Source organism: Hemitrygon akajei, chromosome 11 (genome assembly GCF_048418815.1).
Source record: "Hemitrygon akajei chromosome 11, sHemAka1.3, whole genome shotgun sequence".
In the NCBI taxonomy this organism is placed as follows: domain Eukaryota; kingdom Metazoa; phylum Chordata; class Chondrichthyes; order Myliobatiformes; family Dasyatidae; genus Hemitrygon; species Hemitrygon akajei.
This window is the reverse complement of record NC_133134.1, coordinates 48,782,804-48,810,637: the sequence shown is the minus strand read 5'-3', so window position 1 is coordinate 48,810,637 and position 27,834 is coordinate 48,782,804. Positions and strand designations below refer to the sequence as shown.

Sequence of the window (27,834 nt, the reverse complement as noted above, 5' to 3'; positions counted from 1 at the left end):
CTTCACCAGTATGTTAACAAACTTTCCTTTAAATGTGCCTGCATTAATTGGCACAACTCCTTGTGGTAATCTTCCAAATTCTGGCCAACTTTTTGCATCAAATTTCTTATGAATCCCCCACAGGCTTCATTAATGATTAATTTATACTATTTGCTTCTGTTATGTGATGTTTTAACCTCTTTGTCCTTAAATTCTTCTCTGCCCATTATCTTAAACCCTTTCATTATCTTGTTTTAGGTCACCCCTCAACCGTCTGATTTCTCATGCTCAGTCAATCCCCGTTTATTTCCACATATTTAACTGACAACCAGCCTGTGGCCTATTCTGCTGCCTGTTTTTAGAATCTTGGAACATTACAGCTTAGATCTGGCCCTTTGGTGTATCAAGTCAGTGCCGAACCATTAATCTGCCTAGTTTCGTCGACCTGCACCTGGACCATAAAGCTTTCATCCATGTACCTATCCAGTTATCTCTTAAATGTTGAAATTGACCACCACTTGGTACCAGTTATTTGGTAAATTGGTCATTATAAATTGTCCTTTGATTAAAAAAAAAACACATATGTTCAAATGCTGTTCATAGACTTCAGTTCAGCATTCAACACAATCATCCCTCAGAAACTGATTGGAAAGCTGAGCCTACTGGGCCTGAACACCTCCCTTTGCAACTGGATCCTAGACTTCCTGACTGGGAGACCTCAGTAAGTCCAGATCGGGAGCAGCGTCATCAACACCATCACACTGAGCACGGGGGCTCCCCAGGGTTGCGTGCTCAGTCCACTGCTGTTCACTCTGCTGACCCACGACTGTGCTGCAACACACAACTCAAACCATATGGCCTCATATGGAGCCAGTGATCATTAATGGAGATTGTGTGGAGCAGGTTAAGACCTACAAGTATCTGGGAGTACAGTTAGACGAGAAGCTAGACTGGACTGCCAACACAGATGCCTTGTGCAGGAAGGCACAGAGTCGACTGTACTTCCTAAGAAGGTTGGCGTCATTCAATGTCTGTAGTGAGATGCTGAAGATGTTCTATAGGTCAGTTGTGGAGAGCGCCCTCTTCTTTGTGGTGGCGTGTTGGGGAGGAAGCATTAAGAAGAGGGACGCCTCACGTCTTAATAAGCTGGTAAGGAAGGCGGGCTCTGTCGTGGGCAAAGTACTGGAGAGTTTAACATCGGTAGCTGAGCGAAGGGCGCTGAGTAGGCTACGGTCAATTATGGATAACTCTGAACATCCTCTACATAGCACCATCCAGAGACAGAGAAGCAGTTTCAGCGATAGGTTACTATCGATGCAATGCTCCTCAGACAGGATGATGAGGTCAATACTCCCCAATGCCATTAGGCTTTACAATTCTACCGCCAGGACTTAAGAACTTTTTAAAAGCTATTATTAATGCTTTTTGAGATAGTGATTTAGATGCATATCATATTTTTTACTGAGTTAAGTATTGTATGTAATTAGTTTTGCTACAACAAGTGTATGGGACATTGGAAAAAAAAAGTTGAATTTCCCCATGGGGATGAATAAAGTATCTATCTATCTATCAAGTTCGCCGATGACACGACCGTGGTGCATCTCATCAGCAAGAACGATGAGTCAGCTTACAGAGAGAAGGTGCAGCGGCCAACGGATTGGTCTCTTAATGTGAACAAAACAAAAGAAATGGTTGTTGACTTCAGGAGGGCACGGAGCGACCACTCCCCATTGAACATCGACGGCTCCTTGGTAGAGATCGTAAAGAGCACCAAATTTCTTGGTGTTCACCTGGCGGAGAATCTCACCTGGTCCCTCAACACCAGCTCCATAGCAAAGAAAGCCCAGAAGCGTCTCTACTTTCTGTGAAGGCTGAGGAAAGTCCATCTCCCACCCCCCCATCCTCATCACATTCTACAGGGGTTGTATTGAGAGCATCCTGAGCAGCTGCATCACTGCCTGGTTTGGAAATTGCACCATCTTGGATCGCAGGACCCTGCAGCGGATAGTGAGGTCAGCTGAGAAGATCATCGGGGTCTCTCTTCCTGCTATCACGGACATTTACACTACACGCTGCAGCCGCAAAGGAAACAGCATTATGAAGGACCTCATACAATCTCTTCTCCCTCCTGCCGTCTGGGAAAAGGCACCAAAGCATTCGGGCTCTCACAACCAGACTGTGTAACAGTTTCTTTCGCAAAGCTATCAGACTCTTCAATACCCGAAGCCTGGACTGACACCTTGCCCTACTGTCCTGTTTATTATTTATTGTAATGCCTGCACTGTTTTTGTGCACTTTATGCAGTCCAGTGTAGGTCTGTAGTCTAGTGTTGCTTTCTCTGTTTTTTTTACGTAGTTCAGTCTAGTTTTTTGTACTGTGTCATGTAACACCATGGTCCTGAAAAACATTGTCTCATTTTTACTATGTACTGTACCAGCAGTTATGGTCGAAATGACAATAAATGTTGACTTGACTTGGGTTAAAAATTAAGGGTTGCTGGGCAGTACATCTCAAAGGGCCTATTTCATGCTGAATCTCTAAATAAAATAAGTTAAGATGAGCACACTTCTCTTGTGCCATCCTGATCCATTAACAATAAGATTTGCGGGAAACAGAGCCTGTAGCAAATGAGGAAAGAAACTGATGGAGACTGGCCCAGCCTATCACTTGTGGTCATACAGCAACACAGCAGCTTGTGAAATGGATAAGTAATGCTGAAACTTCAAAAGTTGAAGACCACTGAATGGCAACAGTGCATGCTCACTGAAGCAAAATCGATTACAGTATTATCTTCCCTGCCTCTTCACACTTCCCACAGCAACAGTTTCATTTCCCATCCTTTTCTCCTCAACCCCAAGTATTTTATAAGCTTCAGTGGAAATAACATGAGCTCATTGCATTTAAATATTCTATGTGCTAATCCAGAGCAGAACTGAACAGCAAAGTTTAGGATGCATTTACTTCAAAGCAGTAAATGTAGAATGCATTGCCAAAATCTGTATCCATGATGTTAGAGTTCATTTCTGACCAGTGTGAGAAAATGGATTATTCTATTTACTGTTTTATAAACTCCTATATGTTTAAAGTTGCCTGGATTGAGGCTGGAGAGGTGGTAAAGCCTACAAACACAACAGAGTCAAACAACAATGATCTGTCAATTAATATATATAATACCGGGGGTATGAAAGTCTCCACTGTTGGCCTTTATGGGCGAGGACGCATGAATCGGATATTAATGCAGAATTGATTTTAAAATAATTGGCTTGAAATCGGCCATTTCTTGTCCCAATAAAATCTCCACATCATGAGAAGAGTTTTGTTTGAACTCATCATTTTGAGATGGTTAACAATTATATACAACTCATGTAAAACTCTGATAATCTACTGTCTAGGCTATAATGAAATCCAGATGGTTTATCATGTTACCCACCAGTTGAGGCTTACAGTGATCCCAATTCTCTCAATCCCTATAAACTTAACTGGATCACTCATAACTTATTATACTGTGCCATGTCTAGAAAGGTTAATTCAAGGTTAGTTGGGATATTATTAAAAATAACATCTGGACTACCAGATCTGCCAGTCCAGCATTAAAATTTGCAATATAACAGATTGTTGTAGTTTACTGCATGTCATTTTAAAGAGCATTAGCCAGGGGCATCTGACTTGCTCCCAAGAAGGACTTTAATGTACACTTAGTTTCTAGGCTCCCAAACCAGGGCCATAACTATTAGGCTGCCAAACCACCTGCTTCCTTGTCACTTCTAAGTCAGAATGTATATCAACCCAACCTTGTGCTTGATCCATCATCAAGAGAGTTTAGGGCCTTCAAAACTATCCAGGAATATGACTCCATACAGCAGTTCCCTAAACCCACAATTGTTCTTTCCTGAATGTATGTCTGACTTGAGAATTTAAACAATATGAGCCACAAAGAGCAATGCAGCACAGTACAGGCCATTTGGCCCACAATGTTGTTCCAACCTTTAAACCCTGCCTCTCATATATCCTCCCCACCTTAAATTCCTCCATATACCTGTCTAGTAGTCTCTTTAAATTTCACTAGTGTATCTGCCTCCACCACTGACTCAGGCAGTGCATTCCATGCACGAACCACTCTCTGAGTAAAAAAAAAACCCTCCAATATCCCCTTTGAACTTCCTTCCCCTTACCTTAAAGCCATGTCCTCTTGTATTGAGCACTGGTGCCCCGGGGAAGAGGTGCTGGCTGTCCATTGTCTATTCCTCTTAATATCTTGTATACCTCTATCATGTCTCCTGTCATCCTCCTTGTCTCTAATGAGTAAAGCCCTAGTTCCCTTAATCTCTGATCATAATGCATACTCTCAAAACCAGGCAGCATCCTGGTAAATCTCCTCTGTACCCTTTCCAATGCTTCCACATCCTTCCTATAGTGAGGCGACCAGAACTGGACACTGTACTCCAAGTGTGGCCTAACCAGAGTTATATAGAGCTACATCATTACCCCGCGACTCTTAAACTCTATCCCTCGACTTATGAAAGCTAACACTCCATAAGCTTTCTTAACTACCCGATCTACCTGTGAGGCAACTTTCAGGGATCTGTGGACATGTACCCCCAGATCCCTCTGCTCCTCCACACTACCAAGTATCCTGCCATTTACTTTGTACTTTGCCTTGGAGTTTGTCCTTCTAAACTCTCACTTCTCTGGATTGAGCTCCATCTGCCACTTCTCAGCCCACTTCTGCATCCTATCAATGTCTCTCTGCAATCTTTGACAATCCTCTACACTATCCACAACACCACCAACCTTTGTGTCATCTGCAAACTTGCCAACCCACCCTTCTACCCCCACATCCAGGTCGTTAATAAAAATCACGAAAAGTAGAGGTCCCAAAACTGATCCTTGTGGGACACCACTAGTCACAACCCTCCAATCCGAATGTACTCTCTCCACCACGACCCGCTGCTTTCTGCAGGCAAGCCAATTCAGAATTCACCTGGTCAAACTTCTCTGGATCCCATCCCTTCTGACTTTCCGAATAAGCCTACCGTGTTTACAAGATTTGAATGTTCAGAGCACAATATATAAATTTGCCCCAGTCACACAATAAACAAGGTTAGATGCATTATATGAAATGTTGCTGCTGTGCTGTAAACAATATGTAAGATCCTGTCAAAATTTCAGTAAGGAAGTCATGGAACCATCTCTTTAAGAAGTTAGTAATGGTGACACCCACGATAAACAAGGGCTTGGCAAAGGAAGAAAAGTCCTTCATCTTTCAATGCATGGCACAAGCAAAGCTCCCAGTGTTGGTTAAGTAATCAATTATCCTTGCCCTATAAGCTAGAAAAGTGTTCCCTGATTAACTGCACATCATGATTATGTGCAATTAAATAGTGATCAGAAAAGGTAAACCAATTAAAAAGTGATGAGAAATGCAGCATAGATTTAGATGGCAAAAATTTAGATTTAGATGAAGCTAGAAAACTTCAGCCCCCTATCAGATGCCGCCTTCTCCATCCTTTACCTACTAACTTGGCTTCACCTATCACCTTCCAGCTAGCCTCCTTCCCCTCCCCTGCCATTTTATTCTGTAGTCTTCCGCTTTCCATATTAGTCCTGAAGAAGGGTCTTGGCCCAAAATTTATTTCCAAAGATACTGCCTGACCTGCTGAGTTTGTCCAGCATTTTGTGTGTGTTACTCTAGAGTATAGGAGTTGAGATGTTATGTTGAAATTGCTTAAGACGTTGGTGAGGCCTAATGTGAAATATTGTGTGCAGTTTTGGTCACCCGCCTGCAAGAAAGATGCAAATAAGATTGAAAGTGTGGAAAGAAAATTTACAAGAACATTGCTGGGACTTGAGGACCTGAGTTATAGGAAAAGGTTGAATTGGTTAGGACTAAATTCCCTAGAATGTAGAAGATTGAGGGCAGATTTGATAGAGATATACAAAATTATGAGTGGTGTGGATAGGATAAATGCAAGAAGGTATTTTTCTACTGGGGTTGGGTGAGAAGACTACTAGAAGTCATGGGTGAAGGGTGAAAGGGAAACATGAGGGGGAACTTCTTCACTCAGAAGGTGGTGAGATTGTGGACCATGTTGTCAGTACAAGTGGTAACCTGCCTCAATGATTATCACCCTATAGCACTTGCGTCAACAGTGATGAAACACATCAACTCCTGCCTGAGAAGTGTCTTGGATCCACACCAATTTGCCTACCAGCACGACAAGTCCATAGCAGATGCCATCTCATTGGCTTTTCACTCAGCTCTGGAATATGTGAAAAACAATGATGCATATATCCAGGATGTTCTTTATTTACTACAGCTTGGCAATCAATACTTATCAGTAAGCTTCACAACCTTGCTTTCAATACTTGTGTAATTGGATCCTTGATTACCTCACTTGCCAACTGCAGTCAGTCTGGTTTGTGGAGGAGATGTTACCAATCTCCATCAACACAGATGCACCACAAGGCTGTGTGCTTAACCTCCTGCTCTACTTCCTTTACACTATGACTGTGTGGCTAAGCACAGCTCAAATGTTATTTTTAAGTTTGCTGACACCACCACTGTCATAGGCTGAATCAAAGTTGGAGATGAATCCACATTTAGGAGGGGGTTGAAAGTCTGGCTGAGTGGTCCCATAATAACAACAACCTCTCACTCAATGTCAGCAGGACCAAGGAGCTGATTATTGACTTCTGGAGTAAGAAACTGGAGGTCCATGAGCTAATCGTCATCGGGGGATTAGAGGTGGAGAGGTTTAGCAACTTTAAATTCCTTGGTGTTATCATTTTGGAGTATCTGTCCTGGGTCTAGCACACAAATTCAATCAAGAAGAAGGTACAGCAGTGTGTTTATTTCCTTAGAAGTTTGGTAAGATTCAGCATGGCATCTAAAACTTTAATGAACATCACTCAATGTGTGGTGGAGAGTATATTGGCTGGTTACATCATAGCCTGGTATAGAACCATCAATGCCTTTGAACAGAAAATCGCCAACAGAATGTAGTGGATACAACCCAGTCCATCACAGGTAAAGCCCTCCCCATAATTGAGTATATCTACATGGAGTGCTATTACAGAAAAGCAACATTCATCATCATCTGGGCTAAAGGGCCTGTCTTTGTAAGAACCCCCAACATCCAGGCCATGCTCTCTTCTCACTGCTGCCATCAGGAAGAAGGTAAGGGAAGCTCAGGACTCCCGCTACCAAGTTCAGGAACAGTTATTACCACCCAACCATCAGGTTCATGAACCAAAGGTGATAACTTCACTTGTCACATGATTGAACTGTTCCCACAATCTCATCATTGAAAGTCCCACAGTCACTTTTAAAGGTTCTTCATCTCATGTTCTCATTGTTTATTTATTTATTATTATTTTAAAAAAATTTTTAAGCTGATAAAATCTCAGGTATGGGCATGGCCAAGCACACTCATTTCTCAATTGCTAGGAACCTTTGGACTATTCAGGTGGTGTTTAGTATTGTGGCTTTCCGTGTAGGCTTAATTGTTTAATGCCGTTGTATAGTGACGGGATGAAAACAGTTGTATTATTATTAGGTTGTTCATGTTCCATTGTCTTTCAATTTCCTCTTTTAATTCAGCATATTTTGGGTGTTTTTCCACATACTAATTTCTGTATGTTACGTGTGTTTGGGATGGCTATATCTATTAAATAATCGTTCTTGCTTGTTTGTCCTGTAATGTATCTGGATTGTCCTATCTGTAATAGTTGATTGGTCATAATATAATTTATAGGACTCTTGTCTCTAAAACTGGATCAGGCTTATATTTATGGTAAGCTACGGTATCTTTTGAGTTTGTATTTTAAAGCAAGATTTTGGTGAAAGACATTTGCCACTTGAATGTGCCTGTGTAAGTAATCAGATTGAGTTAAACTACTGCAGGATCCTGTAATGAGTTGGATAGTTTCTGGTTTCTCTTGCCATTTTCTGCATCTATCATCTTGAATTTGTTGATCTTTTTATGTACTTTACATTTTCTTTTGGTATGAATCCCCTGGCCCCGTACAGCCACAAGGAACCTCTGTTTCTGGCAAAGGTCTCCAACTCTGAGCCAGACGTTAGACACTTCCTTGTTGACATCTTGTCTGCTCAGATCTTGGGGATATCTTTAATGGAGGGTCATGCTCATCCATTGGTTAACTTTTTCTTCTGTGTGATAATTTAATTTTTCTGGTTTATGTTTTTCATTTATGCTTAGTTGTTTGTATTTATCAGAACTGCATATGCTTGCGTGGAGTGCTGAATCATGTTTTTGTTGATGAAAATATGTCCTTAGAAGTTTTATCTGACTATTGTGTAGACATTTCTGTCTGTTATTCCTCTTCCTCCTCTTGGCCTAGGTAGTGTTAATCAAGATGTATTTGAGTGTACATAGTGTTTTCTAAAATTTGTCATTTCAGTTATTTTTCCTTTGTAAATTTTCCAGATCAGTTATTGTTACTTTTTTATCTCTTTGTATTTGCACGGTTTGTTGTCTTTTGCACACTGGTTGTTTGCCCTGTTGATGTGGTCTTTCACTGATTCTATTATGATTATTGGATTTATTATGTGCGCAAGAAAATGAATCTCAGGGTTGTATATAGAACATATAACTTTTGATCATAAATTTACTTTTGACTTTTGAGAAGGAAACATGTCAGTGACCTTGCATCTGGAAATCATTGATCCAAAAGATTGACTCTTTTCTCTCCACAGGCAATGGCTGACTTGTTGAATATTTCCAGCAATTCCTGATTCAGTACAACTTATCACTGTACTTGGGTACAGTGTGTACTTAGTCAAAAAGACTAGCTATTAACCTCACAGCTGCCCCTCTGCAGAAGCCATGAAGATATTTTCTTAAAAATGTGTTATTGGCCACCTGTATGATACTAGAGCATTGCCAACACTTGCAGCAATGAAGACGACACTGCCTGGTCTGCTGTATTGCTTGCGTTAAGTTACTTTAGCTTTTCAGCGTCTACTGTATTTTGCTTTTGGATTTGGCTACTTTCCGGATTCTAATGTTGGATGCACAGGCACAAAAAGAAAACTTGATGCTTAAAAGCTGCGTGATTTTAAAAACTGATCAAGTGTGCATCAGCTGTGAAAACTACTGAAAGCACTCGAGTTCAACTGCAGAAGTGAAGAAAAAAAATGATAATGCTAGACACATTTAGCAAATCGGGCAAGATCTGTAGGAGGAAACAGTTGTTAACATTTCAGGTTGAAGACAGTTTATTAGAGCATGTACTTCTGAGCTTTTACCTGTAAGTGACACACAAGCATATGTTGAGGTCCACGATGAGATGGCGGGAACCACTTCCCAGTGAAAGTAGAGATGCTGATGAAATTCACTTCTGCTGCCTTCAGCACTCAGCAGTGATCCCTGCTTTTGTGTATGCCTCAAGGATGTTCTCAAACGCGGAGTAGGCCCTTTGAGCCGTGCTGTGCCGGCCCGGCAGTGCCCAGCAGACGTGATTAATCCTTAATCACAAGGCAGTTTTCAGTAACCAATTAACCTAACCAATAAGTCTTTGGACTGTGGGTGGAGACCAGAATACCCGGGGAATATTCCTGCATTCTACTGGGAGGACATACAGACTCCTTACAGATGGAGACAGAATTGAACTCCAAACTCCAGGACGCACTGAGCTGTAATAGTATCGCACTAACCACTGTTCTGTAGTGGTGCCCATAATTACTCTACCTTTCCTTCATCCTTGTTGTTGTGACTGTCAACGAAAGCCACCTGAAAGACATGCTGCTAGTACTATAAAAGTACAGACAATCTGACAGTATTTGGACTCACTCTGGAGAAAGGCTGTCTGACCCAATATTACATCACATTTTTATATGCTGAAGATCAAAGGAAACAGCAGGATAGTTGCATGTAATTTTCAAGCACCTAGGTCTTCACACCAACCCACCCAAAATTAGTGTTAACCATGAGTTCTGCCGAAGGGTTTTGGCCCAAAATGTCAATTGTACACATTTCCTAGATACCGCCTGGACTGCTGAGTTTCTCCAGCATTTTGTGTACAGTCAGCCCTCCTTATCCGCGGGGGATTGGTTCCGAGACCCCCTGCAGATAACAAAAAAAACGCGGATGCTCAAGTCCCTTATTTAACCCCTCTCAGTGCGGTGGTCTTTAGGACCCAACGGAACCCCGGACTTTATTTAACATGTCTCAGTACAGTCGACATTAGGACCCGGCAGTGCAGCTCTGAATCCACAGTGTTTCTGTTCATGAAAATAATCACGATCATGATTGAAAATAAGGTGAAAGTAATAAAGCGATCGGAAAGAGGTGAAATGCCATTGGTCATTGGAAAAGCGTTAGGCTACAGTCGATCAACGACTGGAACAATTTTAATGGAGCATATGAAAGGCCCTGCCCCGATGAAAGCTACAATTATTACTAAGCAACACAGTGTTTAATTATTGAAATACGTATGTTTCTTAAGTGTTTTATATGCATAGAAAGGTAAAATATGTACTATACACTAAGAAAAATGTTTGAGTAATTGACACTAAGTAATACCGGATGTACCTGTTCCGACTTCAAATCCGACTTAAAGACGGACTCAGGAACGGAACTCATTCATAACCTGGGGACTGTCTGTACTTTTAAACCATCTCTAGATTACTTTATAATACCTAATAGAATGTAAATGCTATGTAAATAGTTCTACTGTATTGTTTAGGGAATAATGACAAGAAAAAATAGTCTGTACATGCTCAAACAACGAGTGCTGGAGACAGAACTTCCGGGTTTTCCCGATCCGCAGTTGATTGAATCCGCGCATATGGAATCTGCGATAAGGAGGGCCGACTGTATTGTGCTTGGACTTCCAGCATTTGCAGATTTGCACTTGCAGTGGTGTTAATCACCACTTTCTAAACTGCATTCATGCATATGCAGAAATCTTGGGTCAATGGGTTGTTTCCTGGTTTGGAATCAATCCCAATCTGCAACTCCAGGAAGAGGATGATAGTTCTGAGTTGCATTTCAAATTCAACATGCAATTAGCATCAATTAGCATTCAGATCTGAAGGCTGGTTGCTGTTGAAATTAGTATTTGCTATATTCCATATCTCTAGAATACACCCTCATATCCATAATTTTCCAAACTTTATAAAGAACTAATGTGCAGCTTTTTCTGCCCACAATTTCTACAGAAGCTCTTGTGGTTCTCACTAGGTCACTCTTGTGTTCCACTCCCCCTTATTAATGTAATGATTTCAAGTTTGCAGATGACAAAGCTAAGTGAGAATTTGGGTTGGAATGAGGATTACAAGAGTTCAAGAGGAGGAAATGGCAACAGATTGTTTGATGGAGTGTGATTTTTTTTTAACAGAGTGGGGAAATTTTGATGTCCAAAGAGAGTGAGATGTCCTTCTCAAGTAAAGTTAACATGTAGAAGCATCAAACACAAATACTAAGTTAACCTTTTACTGCTAAAGTATTTGATTACAATATTAATGCCTTACTACAATGGACCAGGGCTTTGGTGAGACAGTATCACATCTTTTTGGGCTCCTGACTGAAAAGCAAAGAATAAACTTGATATAGAGAGAATGCAGCAGAGATCCATCTAACCTGTCTTGGCTGATGGATTTACCACATCAGGAGAGATCAGTTTATCACATGAGAGATGAGAATATTCTTTTAAGGTGTGACATGGTAGACACATGGAAGATATTTTCCTGGCTGAGAAGCTTAGAATCAGGCATCGTGGTCCTAGAGTAAAGGATAAGTAATTCTAGACTGAAAAAACATAGACATTGCTTCATTCACTGCAGCAAACTTGTACCCAAGAGTATACAATAGGCTTAGCTTTCAATTGCATTGAAAAAGCTTCCAGCTATTAAAGCACGTGTAGGGTTCTGGATTGGTTTGCCCCATTGAGGCAGAGATAGAGTGGTAGAGTGAAAGAATTGTGATTGACAAGAGATGTAGAAAATTTAGTCAAAAAGAAGAAAGAAGCTAGCTTAAAATTTCGGTTCCAGGGTAAGATGGCTCTGGAGAATCATGAGGAATCATGAGGAAGGAGCTTAAGAAAGCGAGAAGGGGGTATGAGAATCGGATAACTAGTGTGAGGGTAAATCCAATTCAGATAAACAGGATATACCCTAAGTTACTCTGGAAAGAGCTGGAAGAGACTGTTGCACCTTTAGTGAGGGTCTTTCTGTCCTCATTGGCCACAAGAGCAGTACAAGAAGATTGGAAGGTTATTCCTTTCTTCAGTTAATTGGGATAATCCATGGAGCTGTAGACCAGAGAGGATGCTTAGAGACATGATGTGCGAGCATTTGGAGAGGCGTAGTCTGATTAGGAATAGTCTGCAAGGATTAGACGGCAGATCATGCTTCATAAGTCTGATCTGTGGATAGTGTAGAAGGGTCCTAGGTTAATGTGGGATATGGATTGGATGCAGTGTTGGGTTGAGAAGTGGCAGTTGAATTCAATCTGGAAAAGTGAAGTGATGCACTTAGCAAGGTCAAACTTGAAAGGCAGAGTACAGGATTAATTGCAGTATTCTTAATAGTTTACAAGAACAGAGGGATCTTGGGGTCTGCGATAGATCTCAAAATTGCCGTGCAGATTGATATGATGGTTAAGAAGATGTGTGGTGTATTGGACTTTATTAGTTGGGGAAAAGAGTTCAAAAACAGTGAGTTAATGTCGCAGCTCAAAATAAACTTTGGTTAGACCACACCTGGCATGTTGTGTTCAGTTCTGGGTGCCTCGTTTTTAGAAAGGATGTGAAAACTCTAGTAAGGTTGCAGAGGAGATTTACCAGGATGCTGCTTGGGATGGTGAGTATGCCTTTTAAAAGATGGGTTGAGTGAGCTGGATCTTCTCTGTTTGGAGTGAAGGAGAATGAAGGAGAAGTGACTTGATTGATGTGTATAAGGTGATAAGAGTCATGGAGTGGGCAGCCAGTGACTTTTTCCAACGGTGTAACTGGCTAATATTAGCAGACATCCCACCCTGCATAAACTTATTTCAGGGAGGTAGCACCCCCACCCCCCACAACTCCATATTCCCCCCCCCCCCCCCCACCCCCCGGTCGACCTCCAAGGGTGTATGTAATACTTTGTTTAGTGATTTTGTCTAATCTGTAAACCCAGTTGGGTATATGCAGAAAATGTGACATTAAAATATGTACTTATGTTATCATGGAGTTGTTTTTTTACTCTATTACAACTTGAAGCAAGTGTCCAGGGAGTTTGGCCTCATCACGTAGGACATCAATAGAGTAGCTCCTTAGCAGCTAGCTAATTAGTTTAAATAACGTTAGCTATGCTAATGAACGAATGAAACCTGTTAAACTCACCTCAACATGTCTTTTACATTTTAACCCACCATGGGCAATAGAAAAGTCACTGTTGCAAACAGTGCAGCGAGGAACACTGTCATCATTTTTGAGGTTGACTGTAAAGCCCGCCCACAGAGAAAACTGATAGGTCTACTTAGCACGAAGGGAGACCAATCAGGATGCTCCCTCTTGCTCTTCCTCTTCCTCTCCCTCTCAAATAAATTGATTTCCGGGATATTGTATATAATTTGCGGGCGTCAGGGAGCTGCTATCAATATGCGGGAGACTCCCGGAACTTCCGGGAGAGGTGGGATGTCTGTATTAGAGGACATAATTTTGAGGTAATTGGAGGAAAGTATTTGGGGGATGTCAGAGGTAGCTTTATTTTTAAACAGAGAGTGGTCAATGCATGATATGTGCTGCCAGGAGTGGTACTAGAGGCAGATACAATAGAGCCATATAAGAAACTCTTAGACAGGCAAACAGGAGAACATTTGCAGATGCTAGAATTCAAGCAACACGCACACAATGCTGGAGGAACTCAATAGAAAAGAGCAAACAGTCGACGTTTCAGGCTGAGACCCTTTCATCAGGATTGGCACATGGATGAAAGAAAAAATGGAGGATGATGTGGGAGGGAAGGGTTAGATTGATCTTGGAGTAGGTGAGAGGATCAGCACAACATAGTTGGCTGAAGTGCCTGTACTGTACTATTCTTCTATGAATTGAGAGGTATTGGGTTGAGATAAAAGATCAGTCATGTTCTTGACAAGCTGAGTAGATCTAAGGGGCTGAATGCCCTGCATGTCAGTGGTAATATACATAGTTCTAATTCTATTCCTGTACTTGTGATTTCATCTTTTGTAAAAATCCCCGTGCCATACCAGCCCAAGATAAAGAATTCAGGGCAGTCAGGTGGTTGCATTTTTCCATGCATGCCATCGTGCCTGTGTGGAATGAGGGGCCAGCGGAGGTGGGTGCAGGTAATGGTTAAAAGATGGGTGTATGGATAGGAATGGTTTGAGGGATTATGGGCCAAATGCAAGCAAGTAGATTAGCTTAGGAGGACTCACCTTGAACAGCATAGAAAAATTGAGCCAAATTGTTTCTATATTGGGTAGTGTGAGGAATCTTGAGTCTGTTTCACACAGCACAACTTGTAGTGCTACACATCTCTTCCCACTTCCTCAGTCCTTCTGTGAAGTACCTGGGCACTCATTTGTAGTTTGAGAACACCGTGGTCTCACATGGCACATTGGAGCCAGATCCTTATCCTCTGAGGTGAGAGACCCCAGTAGTGGTGAAGGCTTTGCCTGTGATCTCGTTCTCACACTGCACAATTCCTGAGGCTAAGCAGCTCCTTCTTGCTTTTGATGCAGGCTCAGTATCTCATTGTTTAAGAATGAGTTTGTCAGCAAGAAATATCTGGCACCTGTACAAAAACATTCCATTTGTATTAGCCAACACGTATCACTAAATGCTGGCACTGTTGGACTGCAAGCTGTAGTTTCACTTCTGTTATTGTTCATCATGTCACTCAGCTTATTGGTCTAGTGATAACAGACTATAATTGTCGATATCTGTTAGAAGAATTGTGGTTAATGTTAATGTGCAAAGGACACAGGAGCATCTGGAGGGAGATTAGCTGTGAGGTGGGACCTCTTTCTGAGGTATCACTGTCACATTATTTCATGTCATATAAGATGGTGATAATAAACCTGATTATCATAATCAATTTTACTATTGTATTATGATGTGAGCTTTGTTTTGCGGCAGCAGGAAACAAAGCATTGGCTTTGTAAAAAGAAAAAAAAAGTGGGTTATCTCTCATTCAGCCGCACCTACCCCCATGGCTTGCCATGTCACCGGATGAGTTTATGGTCGATCTTCTCAGCCTCGTCTCCTTTCTTGCCTATTGCCTTTGAACCATGGCCTCTAGTGCTACCCGGGCAGGGGGTGCCAAACGCTTACAAACTCCTCAGAAGGCTAGTCCTCTTCCTCTCCATTGTGAGCTGGTGGCCCCTTTCTCTGAAGTTAAGCTGCCTGATCTAGATCCAACCTCTTTCTCCCCCCACCCCAGTGCTGCTCATAAAGTAAAGGGAAACACCCCCTTCCAATATATCAAATTACCTCCTTTTTCAATAAGTTCAACACTCATTCTTCTAAACTTCTACATCACTCTGTAAAGAACTCCTGGCCTCACCAGTATTAGACCACATTCCTTCATTACTAGATATTTAAGAAAATGTACATATTTTCCTATATTTGAATTATCCTCGTCCCCTCTTCTATACCTGATTGAATTCACTCACGTCAAACTTTTTCATTGGTAGTGTCACAATCCTCCAATCGAATTGGTTGGAGTGATAGTGGTTGTTACATTTTCTTGGTTGTGCACAGCTTTAGCTCTTCCAAATTTTTGGTTGGCCAGGGCATCTGGTGTGTTGGTGTAAGCTTGGTGTTCCAGTACTTCAATGTTCCAGCACCATTTACACATGACGAACGCATCATCATTTGCAAAGCATTTTAGAACTGCTGAAATGGGATGGGAGAAGTGCTACATGCAGCCAGTTTATGAAATTCATTAGCAGGAAAACTAAGTTGTACTGCACACTCCTGATTTCTACTAGTGCATGCAGGTAGAACCTGTTTGGATTGAGCTCTGTTGCTATCTCCAAGAACGTACAACTTGAAGAAGTTTTAGGAACGGTTCATGTCATCATGATAGAGTAGGCATGTTTGCTTTATTGTAGTAGGTTCTACACTTGGCATTTTCTCTGCTAAGTGCTGAGCAGTGTGGGTCTGGGGAAAAAGGCAGCAGTTGTCCAGGTCAGTAGTGAAGTGGATATCGTCAGTGCCAGCTGGTCGCCTTCGACGAGGGCTTCATTTTTACAGCTGTTTAAACTTCCAAAAATAAACTTAAATACCAAAGTATAATGTGGACGTGTATGTGGGCACTAAAGTTAACAGTTCTTTAAAAAGTGCAGGCAATATGTGAATGAATCATGGCATCTGGCGATCTAGCAGTGTGGATTGAAGGCTACTTTTTGCTCAGTTCTCGGAGTACCTGTTTACTTGCGACTTAGTTACAGAAGGCTGTTTTCATGAATAAGAAAGAGTAACTGAATCCAAAAGTATAAGGGGGTGGTTCAGAGGCTGCATCTTAGGAAATTTGTACACACCATAGTGTTTGTGAGTGAAGCTATGGTCATGTCATTTATTTTCCCCAGCATCTCTCACCATCCCAGGACACTCCAAACATCACAAATCAATTGCCACACATACACTAATGAAGCAGCCTCTAGATAAAATTTGAGGACACTAGAAAATAATTTACCTATCCTTGGCAAAATGTATGCACCATTGGATCATGTTGGCTCATGGGCATCACTGCTAACAAAGATGATTGACAGGTAGCAAAAGAAATTGGAGGCTCTACTCGCAACCAGCAACAGCATCTGTGACAATACTGTATGAAAAAATCACACAATGATGTATTCAGTTCTTAGATATGATTATACACACTGTAATGCCAGCGAGATTAATCAAGAATCAACTTTGTTCGTTACTTGTGTTGGGGCGTGTTTTGGAGTTGGGTATGTAGCAAATATTAATTTCAGCAGCAACCAATCTTCCGATCTGATTGTTGATTGAATTTAAAATGTAGCTCTGAACATTAGTCTCCCCGGAGTTGCAGATTGGGGTTAATTACAAACCAGGAAGCACCCATTCACTTAAAATGCATGAATAGAGAGAGAGTGACATTCCTTTTGGGGGTCTGGAGTGTCGGGAGTGAAGGCGTTTAAAAATTATATGTAATTCAAAGGAAACAGTGTGACTATAGAATTGACCTGTTACCTTTGACCTTCGGCATCTAAAAATGTCATGTAATGTTGGGTCAGGCAGTCCTTATCCAAGTGTGGCTTGAACATGAAGCCTGTATGCTTGTTTTGCTAGAATAAATCCACTAGCTTCAGTGTCTCTCCGATGACTCTGTTCACAGTTACAACAACACGCACAGTGGATTGGGCCGTCAGATAATTGGGGCAGCCGCTTATTTGGGACGACTCTTAAAGAACAAAAACTAATTAGGAAAACAGCAGGAATTCCCTTCATTTATTTGCAACATTCTGCTGCTTAATTGGGTCAGAAGTTCTGTTGCCAGCTTCTAACTAGCATCAGCCACATGCACATGTGTGGCTGTTAGACACTATACCGTGCTTACCATGATCAGATTTCAAATAGTGTTGGTTGTGTGCGTTTGTGTTCAAAAAGCAGTGATATTTTTTGTTGGATGACGAAGAATAAGCAGTAGAACAGTTCAGCACTGTTTTGCTCACTGCAGATTCAAGCAAGCCAGAAAATGAAACGATTTCACTGCTTCAAGTTAGGAACTACAAAGAGCTTGAAGGTATCATCTTGAATGTTAGAATCAATATGAACATTTGGAGGATGTAATTGTGGATAGCATTGTAGCATCGACTGTACTCTTTTCCACAGAAGCTGCCTGGCCTACTGAGTTCCTCCAGCATTGTGTCTGTGTGTTGCTCGGATTTCCAGCATCTGCAGATTTTCTCTTGTAAGTAATTTGTTGCTCAATTTATCTCTTTTATACCTTTTTAAGTATTTCCACGAAACTTTGGTTACTTAGGGCAGTCACTTAATTGAGCCAAAGTGTACTGGTCTTGACGAGTCCCAATTAACCAAACTTCACTGTGTTAGGAATTTGCTGTGTTATGTTGGTGCACTATGCAACAAAAAAGCAACTTCCAACTCTAAAGAATAATTAATTATATAAAAATAACTTGAGGTTAAAGTATGGATATGAAATAAAATGTGTATACATACATAATGTAATGTATAAATGCGCCAAGTATTTACATTGTAAACAGCGTTGCAAAAAGTGTTTTAAAGTGCTTTCAGTGCAATGACTGAGGTAATAGATGCGGGTGAGATTGCTAATTAGAATGATTAAATTAACTGCCTGGGCGAAGAAACTTCTAAAATGGTATGAAGCTTTTGTTTTAAATGCTGATAGTGCTTCATATAAAGGGAGCTCATGGAAATGGCAGCTTTGCAGCATGGGTCATGTCTGTGAATTTTCCTGATCGCTGCTTTGTCCTGGACACGTACGAGTCCTGCAGGGATGGTAGGTAGGCTGCAGCCAATGACTACCTGCTGACCTGACAGTTCACTGTGTGAACACTGCTCCAAACCACACACTAATGGCTGAAGTGAGGATGCTCTCTATGATGGCAGTGTAGAATTGCACCAGTACATTCTGGGGAAGGTGGAATTTTATCAACTGCCCAGTCACATGGGTTATTGCTTTACCTGAAAGACTGTACTGTCAATACTCTGCCCAGATCGGGAATTCAAAGTGGATGCTGTTGCACAGTCCCGGGTTTGCTGATGCAACTCTGGCCATGATTCTTGATGAATGAAAGTGCTTCAAGCACATTTAAATGTTTGGAGATTGGGTTCCTGTGCTTAACTTGGATAAATATGGTGTGTGCTTGCAGACAGAGCAAATGGTAAATCTTCATGTAATTTTTTGGGAGAAAAGTAATGAAGTGTAGAAAGCTGAGCATGAATCTGAGCAAGGAAAAGTGCTCTTTGGGGTTCATCAAGAAGATATTTACTAGCATGAGGTGCGTTTGCATCATCCTCTGATCAGGCTTTACTTGGAATGCGTCAGATTTCCATTCCTATGTTGCTTGACGTTGAAAGGCCACGAACTAATTCCTAGATGAGCTGGGATTTTGCACTTTATGATGCACTAATTTGGGAATGATTTGGTTGTCAATAAAATTATAAAGGTAATAAGATTAATTTTAGTGAAATCTTAACAAGAATTGATTGGTTAGGGAGGACACAATGCTTTTTGTGTTGTTAGGGACGTCAACTGTTAATGTAATGCTAGTACTACAAACAATTGCCATCATTCTCTGACCTCGTGGAAGAAGCTTAATTTTAATTCAATTCTGCTCTGTTTTTATGCTAATATGAATTTCTGCATTTCAAAGCCTGTTAGAAATAAATCTGGAAAAGCTAACTCAAATCTGTAGTGCAATTTGCTTTAATGCTTTTATGTGAATTTTCAGTGGGTGTGTTCAGCTGTGTTTTTTTTAAACCCTTAATGAAAGGGTTTATTTGCATGCTGATAAGTTACAATAAATGAAATGCAATACATTAGTTCAGATCTATTCCCTGCAATGGAATTGGATTGAATATAGTCAAGAGTTCCCAATAACTATCACTTGCTGTCCTTGCCACCAATAGGCAGTTGAACCTTTGTTCACAATAACAGTGAAGTACCTCGGACAACCGTGGAGCAATGTGTTTACGTTCCTTGCTGTGAATTTCTTCTTAAATTCTAAACAATTATAGGTGTCGCCTTCTGTTTCCCATTGCATTGGCTTCCCTTACTACTTGTGTATTATCACTTGTTTGAGAATTAATATTTTCTGCCGATGTGTGATACTTATCAGATAGTGAACAAAATTTATCAAAGGGGACTGCTTGAAGATTAAAATTACAGTAAGGATGTACAGTAGACCGTTTGACCCAACAGGTGTGTTTATCATCTACTTAACAGTAGATCTGGATCTTGCGTTCACTCTTTCCTTATCTCACAGTAGCCCCTCCACTTCCCAAGGAGATTGAGACAATTGATGTATTCAGGTTAAAATTATAGCTTGGCTCTGACTTTTATACACCACAGCTACGGCTTGAGAAGTGAAGCAACAGTGGGGAGGAGAGGAAAGGGCTGGTTTTGCCAACCATTGCCAATCCAATGCTTACAGCAACACCTTGTCTGATACTGTGGATATTACGTTTCCATGTGACATTGCATGTGTAAAGTGATAATGGAGTGAATCTAATGCTTGCCAAGATCCACTCAATTCAACAGCTGGTCTGCCTGCTCTTGGTACTGTGACACCCCCACCATATCTAAGGCAGCAGCTGGTCACTCCGGCGAATGGCTGTGGAGAATGGGTTGTAAAAATTGTAGCTTGTGGCTCCCTGCTCAATGTGGGCATTTATGAATGAAACAGTGGGGAAATTGAGTGAGACTTGGCTTTCAGTAAGGCCTCTGTACCTCCCCCTGTGACCGGCTGCTTGACTTTCTCAAAAGGAGTCCACAGTCAATGCTGTTCAGAAATAACATCTCCTCCTCGCTGGCAATCCACACAGAAACATCTCAATGATATGTACTTAGTCCGCTGCTTTACACTGTTGACTGTGCCTGGGTGGCACATCGTGAAATACAAATTTGGAACATACACCCGGTAATTAGAAGATTCTGGTAGTCTTGCTGTAGAAGCTTACCTACTATTTGGAGACTTGGTATCTTCTCTAATTGAATTTTTAAATTGAGAGCACTGCGGTCAGCACCTATTGAAGGGTATTTCCTTTGGTCGCTACCCTGGTTGCACTGACCTGTTATGGCACTATTGCCCTGGGGCAAAGATTTTTTTTTACTAAAAAGCGAGATGGAAGCAAACAAAAAAGATCATCAAAGCTTTCCAACATGTTAGCCTTGGCCGTATTATTTATGTTCCTACGGCCAATAAGTGCACATTATATCATTGGCATCCGCAGTGGTGTACCTGGCAGGGCACTGAAAATCTGTGCCAACCAATTGTTCAAGGGCATCTTCAATCTCTCACTGCTGCAGTCAGAAATTCCCACCTGCTTCAAAAGAGCATCTATTATACTGGTGCCCAAGAAGAGCCTCATTGACTATCGACGGGGTAGCACTCTCATCTACTATTATGAAGTACTTTGAGAGGTTGGTCATGACTAGAATCAACTCCTGTCTGAGCAGGAAGTTGGGATCATGCTGCAATTTGCATACCACTATCTCACTGGAACTCGACTTGCTTTTCGACCACCTAGATGCAGCAACACCTACATCAGGCTGCTGTTTATTGTTTACAGCTCGGCATTCAATACCATCGTTTCCGCAGTACCAATTAACCAGTTTCAAAGCCTGGACCCCTGTACTGCCCTCTGCAACAGGATTTTTGACTTCCTCATCAGGAGTCCACAGTCAATGCAGTTCAGAAGTAACATCTCCTCGCTGGCAATCAACACAGAAGCAGCTCAACGATATGTACTTAGCCTGCTGCTGTACTCTTTACACTCTTGACTGTGTGGCTAGGCGCCGCCTGTCAGTTCACTGATCATGCGACTATTAGCAGAGTCTCAGCTGGTGATGAAGTGGTACACAGGAATGTGATAGATCAACTGGCTGATTTGTATTACAACACAAATCTTGCGCTCAACATCAGTAAGACCATGGAATTGATTTGAGGAAGATGGAGGATACGTTCTAATCCTCATCAAGGGATCAGCAGTGGAGAGGGTGAGCGGCTTCAAGTTCCTGGGTGTCAACATCTTTGGCGATGCATCCTGGGCCAAACATACTGTTGCAATTATAAAGACACAACAGTGGCTATATGTCATTAGTTTGAGGAACTTTGTCATCAAAGACTCCAGCAAATTTCTACAGATGTACCATGAAGAGGATTTTGTCTGGTTACATCACTATGGAGGTGCTAATGCATTGAACTGGAAAAGAGCTACAGAGGGTTGTAAACTCAGCCTCTCCACCATGAGGACTAGCCATGAGAACATCTTCAGAAGGCGATGCCTCAAGAAGGTGGCATCCATCACTGTGGACCCCCAGCACCCAGTACATGCCTTCTCAACACTACCATCAGGGAGGAGGTCCAGAAGCCTGGAACTTCTTTTCCACCATTATCAGATCTCTGAACAGTCTGTGACCACTACCTCACTATTGTGCTTTTTTACACTACTTATTTTTCATATTGATTATAATTTATGGTAATTATGCCGTACTGCTACAGCAAAACAACAAATTGTGACATACGTCATAGGTCAGTCAAAATAAAGCTGATTCTGATGTTTGACCAGTAAGAGTGCTGTGCATAATGACCCCTTTTTAGAGTTGATTGAATTAGCACATTTGTTCCTGGGGAGTCATCTGGAGTGCTGAGTTACGTACTAATACACTAATGAAATACTCTGTCCCTGGGGCCAGGGCAATAAATATTTACCAAAGGTACATTTGCCAAAATGTTTATGTAAAGGAAGCAACTATGCACGTGGTTAGGAAGGTTTAATTACTTTTCTTCTGAAAGTACACACTCAGTTTTCTGAAAAAGTACACAACGAAGAAAGTAGTTGGTAAAGCCCTGTGGGTGGTGAGCTAGCTGTAGGCGCAGTTAAGTAATGAGGCACATGGAGAAATTCACAGCGAGGAATGTAAATTCTGTGCTCCACGGGTTTTTGTCCAAAATGATTTTCTTTTGTCAAAATTCAGCTGTCTATTGGTGGCAAGGGTGGTGGGTGGGAGCAGTTTAGAGAGCTAGTTTGTTTCAACTGTTAGGGAAGACTTGAGAGGTCTAATTATTTTTACAGATAGGAAAGGCTTTGGTAAATTGTCAATAAGTAGGACAGACTGTTTCTGGTTGGGAAATTGTGAAATTTTCAATTGGGAAAAATAGAAGGGAAAATGCTGATTATTCAGCATGAAGGAAAAAACTTGGGAAAATCCAAGGTTTGACACAAATGAGTTGAGGCACAGAAAGCTGCATTTTGTCAGAGGAAATGGATTTGTAACTGAGGTAAATCTGTAGCCACGGGGAAAGAAAGCTTGTGGGATTCATGATGAATTACTCCAGTACAGTTGGCATGGACACAATGAACTTCCTTTCCTGCAGTGGATTTCTTTGGTTATGTGGTTCATTAGTTTCCTGCCTTAGCGTTAGTTTGCCACCCACAGGGTTTTCCTGGCCACTTTCTTCACTTTGTATCTTTTGGAAAAGTTCTATATGTACTTTTTAAATTAAAAAAAAAAGCCTTCCTAACCAGTTGCTCTGTTCTGCAAGCTGTATGTTTGGTAAATATTATTACCAGATCAGAGACTTGGAGTGATATATTAGAGTCAACCCCAAATTATAATATGGTGGGAGAACAGGCTCTCGCGCAGTCACCTTGACCCAGAACCCCCAAAACATGCCTTCTTAAAATATATTTTATATTGTTGGAATTTAAAGATGCAGTGCGCTAGCCCCCATACTCTCATGTCAATCACAGCCATGAGGCTTCGCACGGGTCAGAAAGTCTTTCTGACTTTCCAGTCTACATCTTGTCATCTCTTAGTGGTTTAGTTTAGCAGTTATTTGTGTGGAAGTGTGCTGTCTCAGTCATCTGCTGTGTTTGCCTGCTTCATAACAGCAACCGCTCTTCAAAAGTACTCTGAGTAGGAATTTCTCTGTATTTGCAGTGTTAGTGGCAAAGCTACTTTCGTTCCAAAGTAATTCTGTCTGTGCTGAATATATCTCTGGGAATTTTGCCATTTAGTGGACTTTTATTCCCATTTGTCTTTGTGCATTGGCTGCCGATGCTTGCATTGGCTCTAACTTTCTCACTGGCAGAACAGTAGACTGATGGAAAATTGGGTCCCATGCTGCCTTGTATTTAAAAGGCAGCTAGCTAATCTGCCTGTTTTGTGTGATGCTGTAAGGGCAGGTTTGGAGTCTCCAGCACATTTGCATCTCCCTGAAAGTAGCTACCGGTGTTATTATAGAACATAGAACAGTACAGTACAGGCCCTCCGACCTACTGTTAAACCTCATCCAGGATCAATCTAACGCTTTCTTCTCACATAGCCCTCCATTTTTTTCCTTTCATTCTAAGAGTCTTTTTAAATATCCCAAATGTTCTAGCCTCCGCTACCACCCTGGCTGTATTTACCATTCTGTGGGGTGGGGGTGGGGGGAAGAAACGACTAACTCTGCTATTCCCCCCCGTGTACTTTCTTCCAATCACTTTAAAATATGTCCTCTTGTGTTAACCATTGCCTTTACCAAATTTTTATTGATTCTTGGGAAGCACATGGAAGGTGTTGAGCTGAACGCTTGGTGAAGATGCAAATGCCAAATAGTTGGCTTGGGTCTTCAATGAACCACACAGTGCTTATCCTTTGGTGTTGGGGACCAGCGTAATCCTGCTCAGCTTTCACTGGCACTAACCACCAGCAAGCCCTCAGGAATGGTTGACTATCAGATGTTACCTTGCTTTCCTCTTAACATCATTTCGGGTAGCAGTTGAAAATTATTGGGGACTGGAAGCCCATGGGTTGTTGTCTTGTCCTGCCCTCAAGACCCACCCATGCACGATCTAGCCCGCTTTGTTGGAATGTAATGTTGACAACAGCGTGGACGGGCTGGTTTTTGAATCTGTGCCACCGCATCTTTTAACTGGATGCAATTGCCATGAGTAAATGTGAAGCGTGGGAAATGAGTGTGATTTCTCTCTTATCGGCAGTAATGTACTATTCCCTCACTGCCCAACATAGCAACAAAATCTTTGTATACATCTTTAACGTAGGAAAAGGTCCCAAAGCAAAGGCAATAGATGGTTGAAAGGGGGAAAGAGACTGGGAGCAATAAAGAGTTTTAAAGTGGCAATTCAAGTTTGGCAGCTGAAAATCGAGGACCAACTGTATTCGCCAGATACATTTGCATGTATTAGTAACTTGCTGTGGTGTGTTGGTGTGAAATGCAACAAAAACCAGCATTCAACAATTATAAAGAATAATGATAAAGTGTAGATGTGAAATAAAATGTCCATAAATATCAGCATCTATTTACAATGTAAGCAGCATTACAAAATGTGGTTTAATGGGTTTGCAGTGCAGCGTGGTGACGGGGGTAATAACAAGACGGTGAGGGGGCAAAACAGAATGACTTGCTGCATAGGCAGTGACTGCGATGTTGAAAGTGTGACTGGTAGAGTGATACAAACAATGCAAAGAAGTGTAGATGACTGGAAGGGTGGTAGGAATGAGTGGAGACCTTGTGAGTATTTGAAAATGGGGACGAGGATTTTAAAATTGATTTGCTGCTGATCCAGAGCACCACACGTTGTCAGACTCCGAGGTGATGCATTGATGGGAGGTAGTGGAGATTTGAATGGCTTTCAGATGGTGGGTGACAGAACAAGGGAGGAAGGGTGGGAGAACATTGGGTTTAGGTGTCGCCGAAGAGGATTCCAGCAGTAGTTGGCGGAAGCAGGGCTGGGTTTGGACAAAGCTGTGGAGAGTATTAGGGGCAAACTTATTAACAATATGTACATATAATCTGAACTTCATCTCAAATATAGCATCATTGGTGGCAAGAGGTCTAACTGCAGGGCACCTTCACAAGGGTGAATTCAAAGCAGCGCAGCTCGATGGACACAATTAAATATTCCTGTTTCAGCTGAAAATCACAGCTGCATTGAAGGTCTGTGCATAATGTGATTGAACAATCTATTGCTCCTTAAAACCAGAAATAATGCCAACTATGGCTGTACTGTCCTCGCTAGGAGGCCCTCATCAGAAATGTGTCTGCTGCTCGTGGCCACAAGTGCGTTTATAGAGATCTTTGATTCCCAATACAGACTATCTTGTAGGCAAATGTACAATCTCTGGTAAATAAAATTCATGATCTCAGAGCTAGGGTGCTGTATCAGAGGGACATTAGGACTGCATGCATCTTTTGTTTTATGGAATCTGGGTTAACCCCTTCCGTACTGGATGCAGCGATTTGGATTGATGGGTTCACTGTACACTCTCAGTATAAGACTGTCAATTCCCTGAAAAGCCGAGGTGGAGGTATATGCCTCATGATCAACTCCTCTTGGTGCACAAATGAGTCAGTGATGTCTCAGTTCTGCTCACCAGACCTGGGATATCTCACAATGAATTGTTGGCCATTTTACCTGCTGTGGGAGATTTCTGCGATAATTTTGGTAACGGAGTACATTCCACCTCAGGCCAATGTCAACCAGGCTCTAAATGATCTGAGCAATGGGATCAACTTGCACAAAACAGCACACCCTGATGCCTTCACCAATCATTTTGGGGGGGGGGGGATTTAACCAGGTCAGCTTGAAAGAGTCACTGCCCAATTACCATCAACAGACCAATTGCAATACCAGAGGCAACAACACACGGGACCACTGTTACACCGCCATCAAGAATGCCTACCATCCCAATCCATGCCCACACTTTGGAAAGTCTGATCACCTGGCTGTACTTCTGCTCAGAGTTTCTGCAGAGACTAAAGACTGCAGCACTAGTAGTGAGGACCAAGAAGGCATGGACAAGGGGAGCACAGGACTGCTTTGAATCGGTGGACTGGACTGTATTCAGGGATTCATCTTTGAATCTGGATGAGTATGTCACAGTCGTTACCAACTTCATTAAAACCTGTGTGGATGAGTGTGTGCCTATGAAAACTTGCTGTTTGTTACCAAACTAAAAGCCATGGATGAACCAGAAAGTTTGTCATCTGCTAAGGGTGAGATCTGTGGCATTTAAGTCGGGTGACCCAGGTCTGTATAAGAAAACCAGGTATGTCTTGAGGGCGATTTCAAGAGCAAAGAAACAATTCTGAGAGAGACTAGAGACAATTCTGAGAGAGACATCGAATGCACAACAACTCTGGCAAGGATTGTAAGACATTATTTCCTACAAAGCAAAACGGAATAGCATGAATGGCAGCAATGCTTCACTACTGGACAAGCTCAACACCTTTTTATGCCTGCTTTGAAAGGGAGAATATAACTACAGCCGTGAAGTTTCCTGCTGCACCTGATGACCCTGTGATCTGTCTCGGAGGCCGTTGTCAGGCTGTCTTTCAGGAAGGTGAACCCGTGCAAGGCAGCAGGCCCTGATGGAGTACCAGATAAGGCTCTGAAAAATTGCGCTAACCAACTAGCTGTTGTATTCAAGAACATTTGCAATCTCTGCTGTGGTTGGAAGTTCCCACCTGCTTCAAAAGGGCAACAATTACACGAATGCCTAAGAAGAGTAGTGTGGGCTGCTTTAATAACTGTTGTCCAGTAGCACTCGCATCTACAATGATGAAATACCTTTAGAGGTTGGTCGTGGCTGGAATCGACTCCTGTCTCAGCAAGGACCTGGACCCACTGCAATTTACCAATCGCCACAGTAGATCTATGGCAAATGCAATCCAGTGGCTCCTGACATGGCCTTGGATCACCTGGACAATACAAATACATGTCAGGATGCTGTACATTGACTATAGCTCAGTGCTTAACAACATCATTCCTACATTCCTGATCGATAAGCTACAGAACCTGGACCTCTGTACTTCTCTCTGCAAATGGATCTTCAACTTCTTAACTGGAAGACCACAATCTCTGTGGATTGGTAATAATATCTCCTCACTGACAATCAACACGGGTGCACCTCAAGACTGTGTGCTTAGCCTACTGCTCTACTCTCTCTATACCGATGACTGTGTGGCTAGGCATAGCTCAAATACCATCTGTAAATTTGCTGATGATACAGACATTGGCAGAATCTGAGATGGAGATGAGAGGGCATAAAGGAGTGAGATGTACCAGCTAGTTGAGTGGTATTACAGGAACAACCTTGCACTTCACATTAGTAAGACCAAAAATCTGATTGTGGACGTCAGGAAG

At 41.9% G+C, this 27,834-nt stretch overlaps 1 protein-coding gene across 5 annotated transcripts in view; it reads left to right on the top strand.

Moving 5' to 3' along the window:
* rhbdf1a (rhomboid 5 homolog 1a (Drosophila)) overlaps positions 1-27,834 on the top strand; it is a 363,587-nt gene that overhangs the window by 169,700 nt on the left and 166,053 nt on the right. Inside the window, exon 4 of one of the 5 annotated variants that reach the window (XM_073060797.1) lies at positions 17,806-17,884. The exons of the other annotated variants lie outside the window; for them this stretch is intronic. The gene's annotated coding sequence lies outside the window, so the exon portion shown is untranslated. The remainder of the gene's footprint in view (positions 1-17,805; positions 17,885-27,834) is intronic. 5 annotated transcript variants of the gene reach the window in all.